We start from the raw sequence: 23,469 nt of genomic DNA on the forward strand, positions 1-23,469 counted from the left end.
GAATCGTGTGCCATCATCATAAACTAGAATCATAGATCACATGTAATGTTCATAAATTAGAGTCATTGATCACATGCATACTTAAAACTGAAATAAAACACTGATACTTATCCTTTGATCAATCCTTTGTTTTACCTTTGTTCTTTCCTTACATACATTGGATCAGTTTCCACACCCAAAAAACACCCAATGCCTTTTATTTTCTTCAATCATGTACACATACACAATGTACATCACAACACATACATACACACACAATGTATGACACCACACAATACATACACCTACATCTGATATAAAACATAATGCATATACCCACATCCAGTGTACATTACAACACAATACATACACCTACACCTGGTGTACAATACGACACATACATACACCTACACTTGGTGTACAACACAATACATATGCATACACAGAGTACAACACAACGAATACATTTGTTAAGATTCCACGACTACACAATGCACATACGTAGTACTGTATGCCCACAACACAACATGTATGATATGCACACAATACCACATGTACGCCGGTACCGTATGTACAACATGTACACAGTACCACCTGTACACAACACCACCTGCACAACGCGTGCACAACATCACATGTACACGGCATGACCTAAACAATGTGTACACAACACCACATGTACATTGCACCAACAGTACAACTGTACACAATACCATATGTACACAACACTACATGCACGACATGTACACGACACCACATGTACACAACGACACATGCATGACATGTACACAACACCACTTGGACACATCACCACATGTACAACATGTACACAACACCACATGTACAATCATGCACATGGCACCATATGTACATAGTACCACATGTACAACATGTACACAAGACCATATCTACATAGCACTACATATACATGATGTACATAACACCATATGTACACAACACCACATATCCAACATGTGCACAACACCATATGCACACAACACTGCATATCCATCATGAACATAGTACAATATGTACACATCACCACATATCCAACATGTACATAACACCATATATACCCAGCACTGCATATGCAATATGCACACAACACCATATATACAATAGGCACTCAATACCATAGGTACAATCACTGAATATACAATATGTACAACATATACACAAACATAGCACTATACATCCAAAACCACACTGTCTCTACCAAGAAACCTTGCTTCCAGTGTCTCTCTACCTTTCATGATAATCCTAGAAAGCCATGGATCATGATGTTTTCATTCATCTGATGTATCTCTCAGCATTACCTGTCCATAATGTAAACATAGGCACAATATAAACACATAATATCAATCCATATCCACATGAGAGTGACCTCATAGATTTTTCGAGGCTACTCTTCGCATTTGATTCCCCATAATACTAGGAACCTCTTCATATCAGTCACATGCATAAGGAATCACTGCTCCACAAGAATGATCCCTAACAACTATGTCAGACAATTGCATAGATACATAGATACACACACACACACACACACACACACACACACACACACACACACACACACACACACACACACACATATAGAAGCATTAGCATAAAACAACATGATCCCATCAGAAAACGACATACATACATACAGATGTACATATAAATATTAGCATTAAACAATCAACATAATCATGATGACAACATAATTACCAAATATCATAAGGTCAAGGTTAATAGAAATCCCTTTGTCTATGCACACCATGCACAACATTGAGAAAAAAAATCCCCGACATAGCCAAGGCATCTGATGCCTCATATCCATTTTCTTTACCTTTTCTGTCACCTTCCTCATCACTGTACTACTAGTGTCCATTTACACCAATGGAACCAACCAGTCTAGCTAGTTCTCATACTCTTTCCTTCAACTACCCTTTTACATGCACCGAGCTTCATTTGGGCCTTACATCACCTATCAGGATCCATTCATCCCTTCCTGAGCTTCGTTAACTTTCCTCATTCCCAACCAATTCTCAAAACCCACAGAACATAAAAGGCAAGAACAAGGAAAAACAAGAAGAAACCACGAAAACCAATACAATACGACACCATAAACAAAGTGGCATTATCATGCAATAGACACAATCAAGACCATAAATCAAGTGTAGACAAATCACAAAAGACAAAAAGCACATGACTAGAAATTAACACCATGACTCAATCCACATGGTTCCCAATGTTTCCAAGGGAAATCTAAACCTGAGCCTTCTTCAAGATTTCATGGTAGTTCATAAACACATAACTGTCAGTGCATAAATAAATACATAAATATACCAGTTATCTTACCTTGTTGTGCCAAGCACGTTGCCTTATAACTCGACACATCCATGCCATCTCTCAAGGGATTCTAATTCCCTTGACATATCCATCTATAACTAGAAAATAGCTAATATACCTATCAAATACACGTTCATGGATCTAGCACATATCCAAACAATGTCACAAAAATTAGGATTAATAAGACTTCCTATATACAAAGCACTCATTCTTTTGGAATTGTGGTTTCCAAACATTTCCAAAGGAATTCTTACCCAGTTCCTTCCTTTTACCTTTTTCCCTACTTCAATTGAGTCTTATTATGTACTGCCACATCACCCAACTATTAGTTATATAAACACGTCAACTATTACCTTGTCACACTAATACCAAGCATGTTTCCCTGCAACTATTTACACATGTCAGCCACATGTTTCAGGATGAAAAAAAAATGTCTATCAATCAAAATCAACCTTTTCCAAGACTAATAACCATGTCATAATCATCTAATAGTAAAAATCATAATACTACAACTATCACCTACTTACACTCAAGTAGATATCAGTTGTCTCAACACATAATGCGTTAGTAAAACCATCTTAAAACAAGACCATTCATTTGTGCAATCTTTTAAACACATGCTCATATCATGTAATTAATCAGACATTCAAACAACAGATAAACGACATAATCAAACATTCAAGAACCAAGTAGCCGACATAAGAAAATTCATGCCTTAATATATCTCAGGGGAGGGTATATTGTCTGAACAATCAATCTTGATTAGCAAAATATAACTTCACAAAATATCAAATCAAACATCTATAAGATCATGATATCCATAACAATAACTAGCTAACTTGTTATATATATATATATATAATATATATATATATATATATATATATATAGAAACATTATATCTCTCTCTCTCTCTCTCTCTCTCTCTCTCTCTATATATATATATATATATAGAGATAGAGAGAGAGAGAGAGAGAGAGAGAGAGAGAGAGATAATGTTTTTATATCTCTCTCTCTCTCTCTCTCTATATATATATATATATATATAGAAGAGAGAGAGAGAGAGATAATGTTTCTATATATATATATATATATATATATATATATATATATATATATAGATAGATAGATAGATAGATAGATAGAAACATTAGCATAAAACAACCATGATCCCATCAGAAAACGACATACATACATGCAGATGTAAATATAAATATTAGCATTAAACAATCAACATAATCATGATCACAACATAATTACCAAATATCATAAGGTCAAGGTTAAGAGAACTCCCTTTATCTATGCACACCATGCACAACGTTGAGAACAACAATCCCCAACATAGCCAAGGCATCTGGCGCCACATATCGATTTGCTTTACCTTTTCTATCACCTTCTTCATGACTGTACTACCAGTGTCCATTTACACCAATGGACCCAACCGGTCTAGCTATTTCTCATACTCTTTCCTTCAACTACCATTATACATGCACCGAGCTTCATTTGGGCCTTACATCACCTATTAGGATCCATTCATCCCTTCCTAAGCTTCATTAAATTTCCTCTTTCCCAACCAATTCCCAAGACCCACAAAACATAAAAGGAAAGAGCAAGGAAAAACAAGAAGAAACCACGAAACCAATACAGTACGACACCAGAAACAAAGTGGCATTATCATGCAATAGACGCAATCATGACCGCAAATCAAGTGTAGACAAATCACAAAAGACCAAAAGCACATGACTAGCAATGAACACCATGACTCAATCCCCATGGTTCCCAATGTTCCCAAGGGAAATCTCAACCTAAGCCTTCTTCAAGATTTCATGGTAGTCCATAAACACATAACTGTTAGTGACTAAATAAATACATAAATCCAGTTATCTTACCTTGTTGTGCCAAGCACGTTGCCTTATAACTTGACACATCCATGCCATCTCTCAAGGGATTTCGATTCCCTTGACATATCCATCTATAACTAGAAACTAGCTAATATACCTATCAAATGCATGTTCATGGATCTAGCACATATCCAAACAATGTCAGAAAAATTAGGGTTAATAAGAATTCATGTATGCAAAGCACTCATTCGTTTAGAATTGTGGTTTCCAAACATTGCCAAAGGAATTCTTACCTAGTTCCTTCCTTTTACCCTTTTCTTTGTTGCAATCGAGTCTTATTATGTACTATCACATCACCCAACTATTAGTTATATAAACACATCAACTGTTACCTTGTCACAATAATACCAAGCATGTTGTCGTGAAACTGTTTACACATGTCAGCTACATGTTTCAGGATGAAAAAAAATGTCTATTAATCGAAATCAACCTTTGCCAAGACTAATAACCATGTCATAATCATCTAATAGTCAAAATCATAATACTACAACTATCACCTACTTACACACAAGTAGATATCAATTGTCTCAACACATAATGCATTAGTACAACCATCTTAAAACAAGACCATTCATTCGTGAAATCTTTCAAACACATGCTCATATAATGTAATTAATCTGACATTCAAATAACAGATAAATGGCATAATCAAACATTCAAGAACCAAGTAGCCGACATAAGAAAACTCATGCCTTAATATATCTCAGGGGAGGCTATATTGTTTGCAAAGTTAATCTTGATTAGCACAATATAACTTCACTAAATATCAAATCAAACGTCAATAAGATCATGATATCCATAACAATAACTAGCTAACTTGTTCACCTCATGAACAGATATATATATATATATATATATATATATATATATATATATATATATATATAATATATATATATATATAATATATATATAAACATTAGCATAAAACAACCATGATCCCATCAGAAAATGACATATATACATACAGATGTACATATAAATATTAGCATTAAACAATCAAAATAATCATGATGACAACATAATTACCAAATATCATAAGGTAAAGGTTAAGAGAACTCCCTTTATCTATGCACGCCATGCACAACATTGAGAACAACAATCCCCAACATAGCCAAGGCATTTGATGCCTCATATCCAATTGCTTGACCTTTTCTGTCACCTTCCTCATGACTATACTGCTACTGTCTATTTACACCAATGGACCCACCCAGCCTAGCTAGTTCTCATACTCTTTCCTTCAACTACCCTTATACATGCACCGAGCTTCATTGGGCCTTACATCACCTATCAGGATCCATTCATCCCTTCCTGAGCTTCGTTAACTTTACTCTTTCCCAACCAATTCCCAAGACCCACAAAACATAAAAGGAAAGAACAAGGAAAAGCAAGAAGAAACCACGGAAATCAATACAATACAACACCACAAACAAAGTGGCATTATCATGCAATAGACGCAATCAAGACCGCAAATGAAGTGTAGAAAAATCAAAAAAGACAAAAAGCACATGACTATCAATGAACACCATGACTCAATCCCCATGGTTCCCAATGTTTCCAAGGGAAATCTCAACCTGAGCCTTCTTCAAGATTTCATGGTAGTCCATAAAAACATAACTGTCAGTGCACAAATAAATACATAAAATACCAGCTATCTTACCTTGTTGTGCAAAGCACGTTGCCTTATAACTCGACACATCGATGCCATCTCTCAAGGGATTCTGATTCCCTATACATATCCATCTATAACTAGAAACTAGCTAATATACCTATCAGATACATTTTCATGGATCTAGCACATATCCAGACAATGTCAGAAAAATTAGGGTTAATAACACTTCCTGTATGCAAAGCACTCATTCATTTGGAATTGTGGTTTCCAAACATTGCCAAAGGAATTCTTACCCAGTTCCTTCCTTTCACCTTTTTCCTTTGCAATTGAGTCTTATTATGTAATGTCACATCACCCAACTATTAGTTATATAAACACATCAACTATTACCTTGTCACACTAATACCAAGCATGTTGCCTTGCAATTGTTTACACATGTCAGCCAAATGTTTCAAGATGATTTTTTTTTTTCTTTTTTCTATTAATCGAAATTAACCTTTGCCAAGGCTAATAACCATGTCATAATCATCTAATAGTCAAAATCATAATACTACAACTATCACCCACTTACACTCAAGTAGATATCAATTGTCTCAACACATAATGCATTAGTAAAATCGTCTTAAAACAAGACCATTCATTTGTGCAATCTTTCAAACACATGCTCATATCATGTAATCAATCAGACATTCAAACAACAGATAAATGACATAATCAAACATTTAGGAACCAAGTAGCCGACATAAGAAAACTCATGCCTTAATATATCTCAGGGGAGGCTATATTGTCTGCACAATCAATCTTGATTAGCACAATATAACTTCACAAATTATCAAATCAAACGTCAATAAGATCATGATATCCATAACAATAACTAGCTAACTTGTTCACCTCATGAACATATCTATATATATATATATATATATATATATATATATATATATAAAACATTAGCCTAAAACAACCATGATCCCATCAGAAAACGACATACATACATACAGATGTACATATAAATATTAGCATTAAACAATCAACATAATCATGATGACAACATAATTACCAAATATCATAAGGTCAAGGTTAAGAGAACTCCCTTTATCTATGCACACCATGCACAACATTGAGAACAACAATCCCCAACATAGCCAAGGCATCTGACGCCTCATATCCATTTGCTTTACCTTTTCTATCACCTTCCTCATGAGTGTACTACCAGTGTCCATTTACACCAATGGACCCAAACAGTTTAGCTAGTTCTCATACTCTTTCCTTCAACTACCCTTATACATGCACCGAGCTTCATTTGGGCCTTACATAACCTATTAGGATCCATTCATCCCTTCCTGAGCTTTGTTAACTTTCCTCTTTCCCAACCAATTCCTAAGACCCACAAAACATAAAAGGCAAGAACAAGGAAAAACAAGAAGAAACCATGAAAACCAATACAATATGACACCACAAACAAAGTGGCATTATCATGAAATAAACACAATCAAGACCAAACATCAAGTGTAGACAAATCAAAAAATACCAAAATCACATGACTAGCAATGAACACCATGATCAATCCCCATGGTTCCTAATGTTTCCAAGGGAAATCTCAACCTGATTCTTCTTTAAGATTTCATGGTAGTCCATAAACACATAACTATTAGTGCATAAATAAATACATAAATATACCAGTTATCTTACCTTGTTGTGCCAAGCACGTTGCCTTATAACTCGACACATCCATGCCATCTATCAAGGGATTATGATTCCCTTGACATATCCATCTATAACTAGAAACTAGCTAATATACCTATCAAATACATGTTCATGAGATCTAGCACATATCCAGACAATGTCACAAAAATTAGGGTTAACAACACTTCCTATATGCAAAGCACTCATTCGTTTGGAATTGTGGTTTCCAAACATTGCCAAAGGAATTCTTACCTAGTTCCTTCCTTTTACCTTTTTCCTTGTTGCAATCGAGTCTTATTATGTACTGTCACATCACCCAACTATTAGTTATATAAACACGTCAACTATTACCTTGTCACACTAATACTAAGCATGTTGCCCTACAACTGTTTACACATGTCAGCCACATGTTTCAGGATGAAAAGAAAAAAATGTCTATTAATCGAAATCAACCTTTGCCAAGACTAATAACCATGTCATAATCATCTAATAGTCAAAATCATAATACTACAACCATCACCTACTTACGCTCAAGTAGATATCAGTTGTCTCAACACATAGAGCATTAGTACAACCATCTTAAAACAAGACCATTCATTCGTGCAATCTTTCAAACACATGCTCATATCATGTAATTAATCAGACATTCAAACAACAGATAAATGACATAATCAAACATTTAGGAACCAGGTAGCTGACATAAGAAAACTCATGCCTTAATATATCTCAGGGGAGGCTATATTGTCTGCACAATCAATCTTGATTAGCACAATATAACTTCACAAAATATCAAATAAAACGTCAATAAGATCATGACATTCATAACAATAACTAGCTACTTGTTCACCTCATAAGTTCATAAACAATCGTCATTCATGCATAACAATCACATATGCACAATCAGTGTAGATTAAGTACAACACAATATCACAAATATATCATCTCATATCTGAATGTCATAACCATAACCATTTACATAGAACAATCCAGGTCAACATGATACATACAACATCAAGATCTTAATGAAATAACCCTAATCATCAAGTTAACTAACATATAACAACAAAAAATTTAACATATAACATACTCATCAATAACATATAACATAATCATCAAGCTAACTATCATATAACAATCAACAAGTTAACATATAACATAATCACCAAGCTAACTAACATAAAACAACAACAACAATGCATATAACAACAAGTTACTATCATTCATGACTATTTGAAACATGTGCATATGACCACATTAATTCGCTAGCATCTACCATGCATGTAACCACAACAACAATAAAATGACAAACATGTATGTAACCCTAATGCATATAACAATCCATTAACTGACATACCTGCATGCCAAACATACAATACATATATGACGATCTTACCCCCAAAGTATAGTGCTGCGACCTCACTCTAATAGTTTGCATCTCCTAATATATATTAGCCAACATATCAACATAATATCTTATCAACAACATCAAGATGACACCAACTACATATAATGGCTTCACAGTGCATGTTCGACCTACTATACATGCATAACCATTACCATGAAAATGCATGCATAACAACATATAAGAACTGACATGCATAACAAATGCATATACCACTGACATGCATTCATGAAAAAAACATCTCGACAACAACATCATCAACTCCTACATGGAAACAAAATTGTAACAATGACCACCACCATGCATACATAACAAGCACATATACAACTTACATGCATGCAAGACAAACACATTCCGCCCATATAGTCCAAGTGTTGAACCATGCTCTGATACCACTCTGTGGTATTAGGTAACACCTAAAGAGAAAAAAAATAGACATTCCCCGAAGAGAGCGAAACTCCGCTCTGATACCACTTTGTAACACCCTCCCCCCACATCTACTCAAGTAACTGACTAATTAGGGTAAACATGTTACGAAGGGTTACTATGATATGATTCAACTCCCTATGTATCAGTTAAGGTAGTGGAACTGATAGAACAGAGACAACCTAACCTTCTACACGTGCAACAGAACCCCTAAGAGTCATCCATGCATCCAAGTGACTATATCCTAAGACAAACTAACATTTTTCTGCATTAAAGCCTCAGTCGCTCCCTTGAAATGGACATGCATGCAATTGGGACCCTCAAATCACTCCCACAACAAGGCATGCGTGTGACTGGGGACTTTTCTAGGTATTTCTGTGTTGATGACTTTGGATTATGTGCCACATTTTCAGGGCTAGGAATCAGGCCACTGCCCAAAACTCCATGAAACTTCCAAAAATAAAAAGTAACATAAAAAAAGATACAAATGAAAATACTTGAACAAGGAATTGACTAGACCCATACTAGCCATGACAAGAATTTCATCAAAAAAGTCACAAATATTCACTCTACAGATTTAAACAACTAATTTGAGAATAGGGGTCTCATAGTTATATGAGAATCTCTAAGAAGAATTGATGCCTCATCACAATAACTAGATTACCATCTATTAAGACATATATTCATTGTACATTTAGTGATTAACCAAAACATGATGAGAGCCATACTTTACCACTGTCATAAAACTCACCCATAACTAGCATATAATCAACAAAAATAACAAGGGTATAACATCCATATAAACCACATATGAACAAGTACATTTACCCATAAAATACTAAGGATAAAGAGAGCTCTTATTGATGAATGAAAATGCCAACCAAGTTTGGGACTTCCACATTCTGCCCGACCATAGATTGGCTGAACAAAATCTCGCTTCATCCAATCACCCCTGTGCCATATTCAAAGCATGAATGTGGGATCTCACAAAAAAAATGCATCAAAATCAGACCAGGGCTTTCAGAGACCAAACCACCTCAACCCTCAATGAGTGTTTCGACCTCATGGTAAGACATCACTAACCATCACCAAATTGGTCTCTACCCATGCTGTCTAGGGAACCAAGATTAGTAACTCAACCCACAGTTTTTTCCGGGCTCCATAACATTTTTCCAACCAAGGCTTCAGGACTAATAAATCAACCCAAGTGGTTACAAGGCTCCAAAGAATTTGTCAAACCAAGGCTCCAGGAACTAATAACTCAACCCACAACCAAAGGAACATGAGAACCAACTCGAAAAAAAAAGGGAAAGACTCCCACATCACCATAGCTGTATAGGAAATGGAAAGGCTAGGAAAAGCCACTGTCAATTGAGGAAATCCTCCATGCCAATGATATATCATGACTAATAAACCACATGCATATGCCTTTCATGCCAAAAATGGTAAGAATATCATACATGGAACTCGATAACTGCAAGAAAAACCAATTGTAGATGTTGATCCTAATGTCATCTTGTGATTTCCTTCTCTTCCTTTCCCTTCTTTCTCCAAATCCAAAGTATGCCACACTCCTCCAAGAGTGCTCCAAGAAAACTCTAAGTATCCAAGAGTATGAGAGAGAGAGAATTGAATGAGAGCTCCAAAACTAAATTGAAAAAAATCTAACACTTACAAGATCTTAACACTGACAAAAGCTACCAATTGATCCTCAAAAGCCTTTTATCAACAAGGCCTCTATTTTCTTCAATTTCCATTATTTTCCTTCATTTTTCTCCTCACATGCAACCTGTACCATTCACCTTCCTTTTCTCCTATTTTCCATTATTTTCATAAATAAAATTCTAAATAATGTTTCGTGCCTTTCCATTGCCTTTGTAAATTTCCTTAGCCATAATAAACCAAAATGAAACCCAATAGGATGATTTTCCCACCATTCAGATTGGAATATGTGTCCGATGACCTTGGTATTATATTTTTTACATGGATTTTTATCTAGGGATGTTGCAATAATTTTATTCATGAATGATTCAATTAATTTTTACAAATAACAAATAACAAATAACAAGAAAATATCTAGTTACAATGGATTAATTATGATGCTCCTCATGGGACCACCTGACTAAATATTCCACCTTGCCAACTAGGAACAAACTATCTAGCTTCCTAGCCCAGGGAACCTTCATATGTTCTCTAGACCTCCAAGCCCAAGTCCAAACTGCAACCATAGTTTGTTCGAGCTCTCATTCCAAAACCTTCATGATGTCCTACTCAAGACCCGCTTTGTTCTCCAAAAATCCCTCCTTCCTTCTCTTGGCCCTCATTTTTTCCCCACTTCCCTTCCACTGTACTTGAAAAAAATATCTCCACCCAAAAGCCTCCCTAAAAAAACCTCTCCTAAAAATCTTTCTCCCACACTTATCTTTTGTGGATTCCAAAAGTATGCCCCCACACCCCACCCCTCCCCTCCTATAATTAATTCTAGCTAATTGTTGGGCATGGAATCCCCCCAAGGCATGTTTTGGGGCTCAAAGCCCAAGATTTGACCAATTCTTTTTTTTAAATCTTTGCGAATTGCGGGCGCGGAGCGCAAAAGTATGATAGAGTCATAGGGTTGTCCGCTCTAGTTTTGTAATGTAATGTCAGCCTACCCATGGTCCGTGGACCATGGGATTGTATAAATAGAGCGAGGCTCTAAGCGTAAGAAGGAAGGGTAGAGAATAATAACAAGTGTAAGTGATTGAGTTGCAAGTGTAAAGGGTGTCTTTGGGTCATAGGGTAGGAGAGGGCTCTGCAGCTGAGTGCGTAGAGGCCTAGTAGTCCGTAGCTAAGTGCGCAGGGTAGAGTCGAGTCTGTAACCAAGGAAGGAATTAATAAAGAGAAGTTTTATCATAATTTTGTGTATCTGTTTTTGGGTTAATACATGTTTGATCTGATTTGCAAATATACCAGTTATTTACTGCACGCCCCTGTATGAATGGTTATATTGTTAAGTATACTTAAAGCACTCAAGTAGGCTAAGATAATCAAATAAACATTTGAATATCAGTAAAGTCTTGGGTAATAACACAGAGGCACAGTGTTTAGCCCCTGAGTAGGGTTGTGCGAAGGCAACATCTCAGGCTGGGAGGTATGGGAAAGTGCGCGAAGAGACTTGCATGCAGGGTTGAACCGTGGACCAATTAAACTCATCAGACATCTCCACGGTGCGAAACCCTGATTCTAGCACCTTCCCATAGCACTTCGGGTGAGACCTCAGTCTGCACTCCGCGGATTGTTGTTGAAAGGGCCAGTAGTATGAGGATTTGTTTGGCTAAATCAACTCTGAACCTGGGTCGACCCTAATAAGCCAACAAATGGTTTCGTTGACGGGACTGGGATCTACATAAGAGATGTCTGATGTCATATCACTAGAATCCTACAAAGAAAGGAATTGAAGAGTGGTTGGATAGGAAGATTCACAAGTTGGCAGCACAGGATAACAAGAATCTGTGATTATCAAAAGAAGAGTCGTTAGATTGCTATTTATATACGGAAATCCACGAACTTTTCTTTGCATCCTTTCCCTCTAAGTTGTACGATTGGATTAGGAAGGTAGCAGATAGCCAAGGAAGGTGTAGGCTCGACAAACCTATTGTGTGGAATCAAGAGTTGGTGCACAAATTAGAAGCATCGGAAGATAAGATCGCGTGCACCGTGGACCATTGGCTTGATTGAATTATAGGAGGGTTTATCACTGAGTTCACAATAGATACTTCAGTGAGCTATAGCAAGGTGGAATGATGCTTCCTTTAAAGACCACGAGGTAAGTACATTAAATCTATGAACACTTGGATTAAGATGCTACTGTGTGAAAAGTGGGTTATGCGAATAAATTGATGTTTGGGGCTATGCGGAGTGGAAGGATCTACAGAAACGAAGGTAGCGTACAACTAGAAACTATCCCCTTGATTTCACCTCTGCCAGGAAGTAAGGAAGAGCTCGCAAAGGTTTCACCAAGAAGTGCAATCAGTTTGATAAGGCAGCGAATTCTGCGCATACCACTTCCACCTACACCATCGCTAGTCTCACCATCTTCACCCCCGTCTTCACCCACACCACCTCCACCACCATCACAGTTCAATATAGCAAGTGCGATAAAACTGTTGGTGTTCAAAGGAGTAGGGAATGAAGATCTAAACTAGTTTTGGTTTGTGGTAAAGGCTGTATGGGAAGCACAGGGAGTCACAGATGATAATATAAAGAAAGAAACACTAGTCAACACTCTGCAGGAACACGCAATAACGTAGTACATTAAGCATTACAATGACAATCCAAATGCAGGGATCACGGATATCCAAGCTATGCTAAATAGGGAATTTAGCAAGCCAAAATTAGAGACACATTCAATTATCAGATTTAAGGAAATCGCATTGCTTCCAGGCAAGACCCTTTGGGAGCTAGATCAGAGACTAAAGGGTATGATTTGTGAAGCCAACATGACCTTGACAGATGGACAACGCTGTGCATGGTTTGTAAGATTGCTAATGCCGCATCTAAGGAAAATGCTGTCATAGCAGAAGCTATCCACTTAGGCCAAGGCTTTGGAGATCGCAATGAGACTGCATGAGACCCCGATATAAGATCCTAACCTAGGAGTCCAACAAATCCACGTGCAGTTGAAAAACTTGTGTCTTGAGATGCAGAGTTTGAAACAAGATAGGACAGCTTGCCTAGAAGCACGTGAGGAGGTATGGTGCATAAAATGCAAGAGCTAGGGACATGATAAGGACCATTATCCAATCTTCATGAACTACTTGGTGGGAGGAGGACCAATGTCATTGAGACCAGAGGCACAAGTAGGACTGAGCATGGCGCCTGCATTATGGTGCGTGATTTGTCAGATAGGAGGGAAGCATGCTACAGATAACTGCCATCTACTACAGAAGTATACGTAGACTTCCCAGCAGTTGTTATGTAATTTCTACAGGCCAGTAGGCCATGATGGGTGTACCTATAGAAGTTATGAACTGATGATGGATCGAACTCCTACCTACAGAGTTCATACTGAAATGTGAGCCCTTGATCAAAATGCAAGGATGGCATACACTGGATTTCAGGGGTGCGGACGAGGTTGAGGTGGAATGGGACTAGGAAGAGGTCGTGGAAAACTGATCTATTACAATTATGGAGGGCCAGGGCATTATGCCCGCGATTGTATAAATCCGATGAGAGCATCATGTTTATATTGTACCCAGTTTGATCATGAGATGGAGGACTGCCCCACACTCATAGCAAGGCTGCACAATAAAGGAACACTTCAACCTCCCCCAACTCAGAACCTACAAATGATGAGGTCTGAGCCACGCGAGGAAGACCTGAATGTAAATATCGTGCTTCGAAGTGGTATCAAAATAGTACATGACAAAGGAAAGCAGCCCGAAGAGAGTGCCTAGGTTCGTAAGGCTCCAACAAAGGAACCAGAATTTGATTTGGAGCACGCTAAGGAGACATTCATGGAAGCTAAGAAGAGCTTCACAGAGGCCTCCAATTTAGGTAGTAAAGACAAACTGGAACCAGAAATGGACCCATCAATGCTCACTACCTTTCTAGAGACATTCATGAAGCTACTGCGCGACAACAAGGCTATGAAGGGGCTGTACGAACTCATCACTAGATGTGCTTGGACCGTGCCATGAGAACTACGTGTAGTCCAGAAGCTTGGAAAGCACACAACGCAAAAAGGAAGAGAGATGAGATTGACCGCACAGATCAGGGAATATGAAATGGATTAAGTGATTTTGGATCTAGGATCCGATGTGAACGTCCTACCAAACCAGACATGGGAGTGCATGGGTAGGTTTGCACTGCAATGGTATCTTATTCAATTGCAAATGGCGAACCAACAAAAGATCCTACCCATGGGAAGATTGCAAGGAATAACGGTAGATATCGAAGGTGTGAGTGCGCTTGCAGATTTCGAAGTGATAGAGATTTTTGATGACAACAATTCCTATTATGCGCTATTGGGAATAGATTGGGCCATTGACATGAATGAGTGATAAATTTAAAGAAGCGTAAGATGATTTTTGAGAAAAAGTCACTACGCATAGTGGTACCTTTAAACCCTACAGAAGGATCATGCTACACAGAGCCAGTGCATGACTGCGAGAGTGACGATGATCTAGACTGTATCTATAAGATAACCGCGTGGGAGTAGGACTGGATGAATCCAACAACGGATGGCAGGATTTTGTGGGAATGTGAAATCTCCTGCACCTCAGATTCAGATGAGGAAATACAATGATGGAAGAACCAGTTACACGAGGTAACCACACTCAACTGCAACATGATGATAAAGTCACTATATTGTGTGGCAACAGAGGTAAGAGATCTGCTTATGTATGATGGGTTGATAGAGGTGGATGATTTCCTAAAATTTTTTGAAAGAGAAGTGTCGGAACAACAACGGTTCGATGCTCTAAAATGGGTACTGCGTGCTACGCCCACAAGGTGGTGGGGTATGCACCAACAGAGTTTTGAGGATTGGGGTGACTACATAAGAATGATGTGAATGTGGTTTGGGACGCATCAGATGTGGCTAACAGGCAAATATGACGGATGGGATGATCCATGTGCACACCTCGCAAAATGGATCAAGTTCTACGGGGAAGAGCCACAACTTGAGTGGGTGCATCTCTTCTATCATACCCTAGATATCATACCCATGAATTGGTATACTGAGATGGAGATCTGCCATGGCACGAGCGAATGGGATACCTTGCACGAAGGATTCTTGTTAACCTTCACATTTCAAGATCATTGGTGGGACACTGTTGATGATGCACTACAAGCAGTAAAAGCAACTATCTTCAAAATACTTGAGGAGCCAATGAAAGTGCTTCAGCTGGAATGGGCGAGCCAGCTGAGCTGCACGCTGGAGTGTTACAATGTAAATATTGAGGAGGATGATGAGGATCCATGAAAAATTAACATTCCAAAAACTAAAGGCTATTTCGAGGTTCAAGGACCATTGATTGAAGATCCTGACGTCACCCCATCGCTAAAAACGAAGGAGGTAAACATTGGGATGGAGGCTAAACCGAAGTATGCAATGCTCAATGACTATTGGGATGATGCCATGGTGGATAAGGTCACTGAGCTACTCTGCAAGTACCAAGACTTATTCCTGACCAAGATTACAGACTTAAAGGGGATCATTGGTGATTTAGGGATGATGAAGATCACCCTAAAACCTGATGTGAAGCCGGTTAAGCAGAGGCCTTACCGCTTGAATCTGAAGTACAAAGAAAAGGTCCGCATAGAACTAGACAAATGCTCACAGTCGGAATTATTGAGCCAGTGGAAGAATCTGACTGGGTGAGCCCTATTGTAGTGCAGGAGAAAAAGCAGAAATGTGGGATAACAATATGCGTGGACCTCAGGAAGTTGAATGATACTTGTGTACATGATCCATTCCCAACCTTGTTCACAGATGAAGTATTAGAAAATGTCTGTGGGAAAGAAGTATATTCTTTCACCGATGGGTTCTCAGAGTACCACTAGATCAAAATCACATCAACAGACAGGAGAAAGACCACCTTCACCACTAAATGGGGCTACTTTCAATACACTCTCATGCCGTTTGGGTTAGAAAATGCGCCAGCCATATTTTCACGCATAGTTGTTGCCGCCTTCAAAGAATATATTCACAAATTCCTAGAGGTCTATCTGGATGACTGGACTGTCTTTGGATTGGTTAAGCACCACGAGTAAGCTTACACTTGGTGCTGGATGCTTGCCGATGACACCAAATTTTTCTGAATCTTAAGAAGTTCACATTCCTCATTCCCTTTGGGAACCTACTAGGACATGTGGTCTGCAAACAGGGACTAATGGTAGACCCTGCGAATATTGTAGTAATTCGGAATTTGGAAGCACCGCGAAGTGTTAAACAATTGTGCGCTACCTTGGGACACACAGGGTACTATCAGAAGTTCATCAAAAGCTATTCCCAAATCACCACACCGATGGAGAAACTATTGAAAAAAGATGTCACATTTTTCTGGAATGATGATTGCGTGAAGAGTTTGGATTTCCTAAAGGGGAAATTGGCCTCTGTTCCAATCTTGGTACTCCCAAAATGGGATGTGGAGTTTGATGTCCATGTTGATGCATCGTGTATTGCACTGGGAGCGGTGCTTACACAAGAAGGTAGAGAGGGCTTGGATCACCCTATCGCGTTTGCAAGTCGTAGATTGTCCAAAGCTGAAAGGAACTATTCCACAACCGAGCACGAGGGATTGGATATGGTGTACGCACTCCAAAAACACCGGCACTATTTGCTAGGAGGACATTTCAAGATGTACACAGACCTTTTTGTGCTAAAGTACTTAGTCAATAAGTATGTGTTGTGGGGGGTGCATCTATAGGTGGCTTTTATTTTTCCAAGAATATCACTTTGAGTTCGTGGTAAAACCTAGATGCCTAAATGCAGGAGCAAATTACTTGTCATGTATTGAGACGGGTGAGGAACCTACTAGTTTGGAGTAAGGATTACCTAACGCATAACTCTTTGTTGTGTGCATCGCAGGGGGGAACTTCGAAGATATAATCCACTTTCTGACAATAGGGTCTGCGCTGAAGGAATACTCTGTCCAATAGAAGAAGGAATTGGTGGTGTGTGCGGCGGATTTTTCTGTCATCATGGGGCACCTATACAAAATGGGAAATGATGAGATTTTGCGAAGGTATGTACTTGAATTTGAACGAAGTCAGATCCTCACGAAGGAACATGGGGGCACTGCAGGAGGAAACTATGCAAGATGTTGGGTAGCGGAGGTCCCGCGTAACAGTTTTGGGTCTAATAGCCTAGAAATTAGGATAAAAATATTGTAAACCTCTTAAATATGCAGAGCACGAAATGTAAAAGACCAATTCAAAGGGTTGTCTACCAAAAAAATAATATAAAATAATAGGAAGTAAGTCGGTCCGCGGATCATAGATAGGTATAAATAGAGTGTGGCTCTATGAGGGAAAGGCAATTCTTTTGGGGCATGATCTTGGAGCCAAATTATAATGGGTTGTTAGAAGCAGTCTGAAAGCATCTGTAAGTCCAAGTCGGGGTTGGGTAGAGGATAGAGGCTCTGCAGCTATGTGCGCAGAGGTTTGGAAGAGTCTGCAGTTGTGTGCGTGACCCATACAGTTGAGTGCACATGGCAAATTTGGATGTAAGGGTGATAAGTGGAAAATAAAGATAAGTTTCTTCTGAATTCTATGTTAAAACTGAATTATCGCCACTCTGTTCTTTTATGGTTAATGGAACTGTTTTGATCTATGCGCATATGCTTATTGAATACTTGTGAATTGGGTTTAATCTTAAATATGCGAGTTGAAGGAAAGTAATAACTATTTGCTTAAATATGACATTAAAATAGATCTACGTTTAAATACTTCATCCACTATATTAGATCTGTAGACTACGCGGGGTATTCAGGATCCATGCGAATATAATGCAACGCGAAGCTGTAGAACTGAGCGTGAAGCCTCCAAACCACATTTAGACATCCTAAGGGTGTGGAAACCTAGTTCCATCACCCTCCCCTACTACCTCGGGTGAGGCCTCAGTTCACGCTTGCGGGCTGTTGCCGAAAGGGCCGGTAGCTGTGGGATTTTCTTGGCTAAATAATTCTTCCAAACCTGGGTCAAGACCATATAAACCAACAAATGGTTCCATTGTCGGGACCGGGATCTGCCTAAGCGGTGTCTAGTGCGAAATGCGGGGATGTTATAAAGAAGACCGTGAAGGATCAAAGGGATCAAGGGTAACTATGGCGAGCTTGATTCAATTACCAGTGTTCAAAGGAGCAGGAGGTGAAGACCTAGATCAATCCTAGTTTGTGCTAACATCAGTATGGAACGAACATCAGATCGTGGATGATAATACTAGGAAGGCTACCTTAGTCAGCATGCTGTAGGACTGAGCACTGACATGGTACATAAAGTATTCAGGCAAGCACCCAACCACGGGGACAGCGGAAATTCAGACCGAATTGAAGAGGGAGTTTAGCCGACTGAAGTTAGAAACACAGTTGATTATGAGGTTTGAAGAAATCGCGATGATGCCTAGAGAAATCCCATGTGATTTGGACCAAAGGCTGAAGAGTACTATTCATGAGGCTAACATGACATTCACAGATGCACAACACTAGGCTTGGTTTATGGCATCCTTAACATCACATCTAAGGGCAGCTCTATCACAATAGAAGATCTAAACCTAGGCTGAAGCACTGGAAACAACAATAAGGTTACATGAAACTCCATTGCAAGACCCAGGGTTGGGAGTTCAGCAAATACAAGCGCAGATCCAAGATTTGTGTGTTGAAATGAAGAAGCTGAAACAAGACCAGGTACCGCGAGTAGAAGTTCAGGAGGAAGTATGGTGTATAAAGTGAAAAGTCTAGGGACACGATAAGTATCACTACCCGGTAGTAGTAAATTTTGTGGCAACAGGGGGACCAATACTATTGCGACCAGAGGCACAGATAGGACTGAGCACCGCAACTCCGCTCTGGTATGCGATCTGTCAGGTGAGAGGAAAGCACAACACTGATAACTGTCATCTATTACCAAAATACAACCAGACCACCCAATAGCTATTCTCTAACTTCTACAGCTCAGTGGGCCATGAGAAAAGAGACTGTTGTAGCTACCAAATGTTAATGGACCAATCACCTACCTACATAATGTAGACTGAGGTGCGAGATCAGGATCTAGCCGCGGCGATTGCGCACGGTGGGTTCCAAGGCCGTGGACGAGGACGGGGCGGAATGGGGCCAGGAAGGTGTCACATGAAACTAATCTGCTATAACTGCGGAGGACCAGGACATTACACGTGGGTTTGTACCAAACCAACTAGAATCTCATGCAGTTATTGTGAATAGTTTGATCATGAGCTGATAATTTGTCCTACACTGATAGCAAAAATTCATGAAAGAAAAACAACCCAACCAACAACAACCCAGAATGTGTAGATGATGAGGTCCGAACCCTGCGAGGAAGATCCCAAAGTCAACATGGTGCTGAGGAGTGGCACGGCCATAGGAGCGGATGGCAAAACTCAGGCGGTGATAAGGGGACATATCGGGAAGCTCGGGGGAGCTTTACGAAGGTCTCTACCCGAGGTAATAGGGATTAGCTCGAGACGGACAAGGATCCCTCATTGATAACTACATTTTTAGAGACATGTATAAAATTTCTTCGCAACAACAGGTTGGTTAAAGGCTTGTAGGAGTTGATAAATAGATGTGCAGGGTGGAGTGAGCCTCGTGTCATTTGAAAGTTGGTAAGACATGCATCACAGACCGGAAGGAAAATGCGGTTAACAGGGGCAGATGAATGATTATGAGATGAAACAGGTCAATTTGGATCTGGGCTCAGTTGCCAACATATTTCCAAAACAGACATGGGAGCACATGGGTAAGCCTACACTACAATGGTCCCCTATCCAATTACGTATGGAAAATCAACAGAAGGTGCTGCCCATGGGAAGGTTGCAAGGGGTTATGATAGACCTTGACGGTGCAAGTACCCGCACGAATTTTGAAGTTATTGAGCTCATGGATGAAAATACGCCCTATCTTGCATTGTTAGGAATAGATTGGACCACCGACATGAACATCGTTATTAATCTAAAGAAGAGGACAATGATATTTGAAACAAAGGCGTTCCGCGTCGTCATTCTGCTAGATCTGGTTGAAGGACTGTGCTACATCGAACCGGTGCACAACAATGACGACGAAGATTGTAGTTAAAAAATGATTTCCCAAGAGTGAGGATGGGTCAAGACATTGGAGGATAGAAGAATATCATGATGTGATGGAGAATCCTACACTTATTATTTAGATGAGGAAGATGAGCTGTGGCGCATCAGGTTGAATGGAGTAACCATGCTACACTACAACATGGTGACGAAATCGCTATACTACGTAAGGGCCCAAGATCACTAATTGTTGAATTATGATGGGTTGATTATGGTAGATGAATTTCTGACCAAATTTGAAATCACAGTACCAGAGCACCAACGGTTTGACGTGATGAGATGGGCACTGCGTGTGACACTTGTGCGATGGTGGGTTACGCATGAAGGAATGTTTGAATATTGGCGCATCTGCAGACGCATGATGAAGATCATATTTGGGAAGCTGGAACTATGCATAGCGGAGAAATATGATGGACAAGATTATCTGCACATGCACCTGACCAGGTGGATCAAAGCATACAAAGAGGAATTGTAGCCAGAATGGGTGCACTTATTCTATCACACCCTGGACATCATTCCTAGAAACTGGTACACGGAAGCGGAGCTCTGGCACGACACAGGCGAGTGGGATATCTTGCACATAGGGTTTTTGTTGAAATTTCTGTTCAAAGATCAATGGATGGATCCCAGGAATGAAGCGTTACAGTTGGTAAAGGCTGCCATATTCAAGAAACCGTTAGAACCAGAGGAAACTATGCAACCCGATTGGTCGCGACAGCTGAGCGAGGACCCCAAATGCTTTAATGTCCAGGTAGAAGATGATGAGGATGATCCGCAAAACGTCAATATCACAGAATCAAAGGGGAGAAAAGAGGTGCACGGACCCAAAATCAAAGATCCAGATATCACGGTGCCATTGAAAATGAAACAAGTTAACATTGGAACCGAAGAAGAACCGAAGTATGCAATGCTTGGGGACTACTCGGACGACGCCACAGTAGAGAAGGTCGTCGAGTTGCTTCAAGAATATCAAGACTTGTTCCCAACAAATATCAAGGAGCTAAAAGGAATCCTAGGAGTGATGAAGATCACATTGAAGCCAGATGCGAATCTGGTGAAGCAACGACCCTACCGATTGAATCCAAAATATAAAGCAAAGGTCCAGGAAGAATTGGACAAAATGCTGGCAGCAGGAATCATTGAACCAATCGAATAGTCTGACTGGGTAAGTCCGATGGTTGTGCAAGAGAAGAAAAAGAAGGGCGAGATTCACATCTTCTTTGATCTTAGGAAGCTCAATGATGCCTACGTCAATGACTCGTTTCCAACACCATTTATAGATGAGGTACTGGAAAACTTGGGGGGAAGGAAGCCTACTCTTTCACAGATGGGTTCTTAGGATACCACCAGATCAAGATTGCACCAGAGGATAGGAGTAAGACAATGTTTGCGACTGAATGGGGTTGCTTTCAGTACACAGTAATGCCTTTCGGACTGAAGAATGCCGACCATTTTTTCATGAATAGTATTCGCGACATTCAAAGAGTTTATCCACAAGTTCTTGGAAGTCTACCTGGATGGCTAGACCATGTTTGGACTGGTTAAGAAGCACATAGCGAGCTTACGGTTGATGTTGGATACCTACTGCCGACATCAGATTGCACTCAACTTGAAGAAGTGTACTTTCCTGGTCCCATTTGGGAACCTATTGGGCCACGTGGTCTGTAAGCAAGGCCTGATGGTGGGTATGATGAAGATCGTCATCGTACTCAATCTACAAGCGCTGCAAAGTGTCAAGCAATTACGTGCCACACTAGGACACACAGGCTACTATCAAAATTTCTTCAAAAGCTACGCTCAGATCACGGCTCCGATGGAACAATTTTTGAAGAAGGACACTACTTATTTTTGGAACGAGGAATGTAACAAAAGTCTATAGACGCTTAAGGAAAAGATGGCATCGACCCCTATATTGGTCTTTGCAAATGGGACGTCGAATTTCATGTGCATGTCGACGCATCATGTATCGCCTTAGGGGCAGTACTTATAAAACCAGGGGCGGAGGGAATTAACCACCTGAATGCGTTCGCAAGTCACCGGTTGTCAAAAGATGAGAATAATTATTCCACTACTGAGCGCGAAGGATTAGCGATGGTTTACGCGCTTAAAAAATTCTGCCACTATCTGCTGGGAGGTCACTTTAAGATGCATATCGATCACTCAGCGTTAAAATACCTAGTGAATAAGCCTGTGTTGGGGGGGCGTATCTGTTGATGGTTTTTGTTATTCTAGGAGTATGACTTTGAGGTTGTCGTCAAGCCGAGACATCTAAATTCAGGCCTAGATCACATGTCCTGAATTGAGACTGGCGAAGAACCCACAAATC

The sequence above is a fragment of the Pinus tabuliformis genome, chromosome J (assembly GCF_031772625.1).
Source record: "Pinus tabuliformis cultivar Carrire ecotype Pingquan chromosome J, CPIR1, whole genome shotgun sequence".
Taxonomy (NCBI): domain Eukaryota; kingdom Viridiplantae; phylum Streptophyta; class Pinopsida; order Pinales; family Pinaceae; genus Pinus; species Pinus tabuliformis.